Raw genomic sequence first — 2172 nt, 5'->3', positions numbered from 1 at the left:
TATACATATTGTATGTGTATATACAACCCTGTATACATATTTCAGGCAACATAGTGGTTGCCTGAAACCATGGATCATACCAAACCCTATATACATATATATGTGTATATATATCACACTTAGCACTTATCACTACCTGGAATTATATATATACACACATACATATCTGTGTGTGTATTTATGTATACATATACAGTATATACATATATACTATGCCTATATATGGATATATACATATATCCATAATATATCCATATATATCCATAATATATCCATATACATATATACACATATATACATATGTGTGTATATATATATATAGGGTTCGGTATGATCCATGGTTTCAGGCTACCACTGGGGTCTTGGAACATATTCCCAGCAGATAAGGGGAACAACTGTATAAGAAACTGGGAACAGTAGTTGTGTTCAAGGTTGAGTCTGGGTAGATGGCAGTCATTCATGTATATATTACTTTAATTGCAAAACGACAGTTATTTTGCACCAACGCAGTACTTCCATACCTTTTGAATTTTGCACTGAGTTCATGTATTACTTTTGTTTAAAGTAAATTTAAATATAATCTCCAATGGCTTCCCATCAAATTTAAAATACAATCCTAATTTTGTTTTGACTGAGACCTTCCAGATCCTATACAATTTAGTTTCTGCCTACTTCTCCAAATGTATCATTCTCCCGTTGCTTACTGTCTTTCAGCCTTGTTCTTGTTGATGTTTCTAAAGCATGCCAAGCTTTTCCCACTTCAGGGTTTTGCACCTATAGTCTTCCTGCCTGAACTCTCCTGACCTTAGGCCTTTGCATGGCTTACTCTTTTGAATAATTCAGAAGGTCTCTGCTCAGATGTTTAGTTTGAAATTGCCCCTCCTCCATGCCATCACTCTCCATTCCTGTACGCTGCTTTATTTTCTTCATTGCACTTATCACTACCTAGCATTATATATTATTTGTTTTACTTGTTTATTGTTTGTGCCTTCCTCTAGAATGTAAGGCTTATAAGAGCAGAACTTTGTCTTGTTTTCTGCTGTATCTCCAGGGCTTAGAACAGTGCCTGGCTTGTAGTAAACATTCAGGAAATAAATACTGAGTGAATATACATGTTTTAAGTACATTCCTCCACTCTGTTGTTTGTCCTGTAACTTTGTTTTATAAAGACCTTTGTTTACAGAAGTTTTATTTTGATTAAAAAAATTTACTTTTAAGAGCTTTATTATGATAGGCAGAATAGTAGCCCCCCCAAAGATGTCCATGTCCTTGTCCACAGAATCTGTGAATATATTACATTACATGGCAAAGATGAATTAAGGTAGCAAATGGCATTAGGGTTACTAATCAGCTAACCTTAAAATAGGGAGATTATCCTGGATCATCTGAGCAGTTTTAAATTTTGAGGTACTCAAATGTATCAACTTTCTACTTTGACTCTTTCGTGTTTTATTTAAGAATACTTGGCCGGGCGCGGTGGCTCAAGCCTGTAATCCCAGCACTTTGGGAGGCCGAGACGGGCGGATCACGAGGTCAGGAGATCGAGACCATCCTGGCTAACACGGTGAAACCCCGTCTCTACTAAAAAATACAAAAAACTAGCCGAGCGAGGTGGCGGGCGCCTGTGGTCCCAGCTACTCGGGACGCTGAGGCAGGAGAATGGCGTGAACCCGGGAGGCGGAGCTTGCAGTGAGCTGCGTCCGGCCACTGCACTCCAGCCTGGGTGATGGAGCGAGACTCCGTCTCAAAAAAAAAAAAAAAAAAAAAAAAAAGAATACTTTGTGATCCCGGCCGGGCACGCTGGCTCATGCCTGTAATCCTAGCACTTTGGGAGGCCGAGGTGGGTAGATCACGAGGTCAGGAGTTCGAGACCAGCCTGGCCAACATAGTGAAACACTTTCTCTACTAAAAATACAAAAAATTAGCCGGGCGTGGTGGCGCACACCTGTGGTCCCAGCTACTCAGGAGGCTGAGGCACAAGAATCGCTTGAACCTGGGAGGCGAAGGTTGCAGTGAGCCGAGATTGTGCCACTGTACTCCAGCCTGGGTGACAGAGTGAGACTCTGTCTCAAAAAACAAAAAACAAAAAAAGAAAAGAAGACTTTGTGATCTGGTTATACTTTGTGATCTGGTTATTTGAAAGTTCTCTAGTGACTTTAGTTTTGGGTTTTT

The 2172-nt window shown here is 40.0% G+C and overlaps 1 protein-coding gene across 6 annotated transcripts in view; it reads left to right on the top strand.

The window, feature by feature from the left end:
- Positions 1-2172, top strand: part of ZMYM6 (zinc finger MYM-type containing 6) — a 51644-nt gene that overhangs the window by 42807 nt on the left and 6665 nt on the right. The window lies entirely within an intron of this gene.

The sequence above is a fragment of the Rhinopithecus bieti genome, unplaced genomic scaffold, assembly GCF_001698545.2.
Source record: "Rhinopithecus bieti isolate Rb0 unplaced genomic scaffold, ASM169854v2 scaffold_13029, whole genome shotgun sequence".
Classification (NCBI taxonomy): domain Eukaryota; kingdom Metazoa; phylum Chordata; class Mammalia; order Primates; family Cercopithecidae; genus Rhinopithecus; species Rhinopithecus bieti.
The sequence above is the reverse complement of the archived record's forward strand: the minus strand, read 5'-3'. Positions and strand labels throughout refer to the sequence as shown.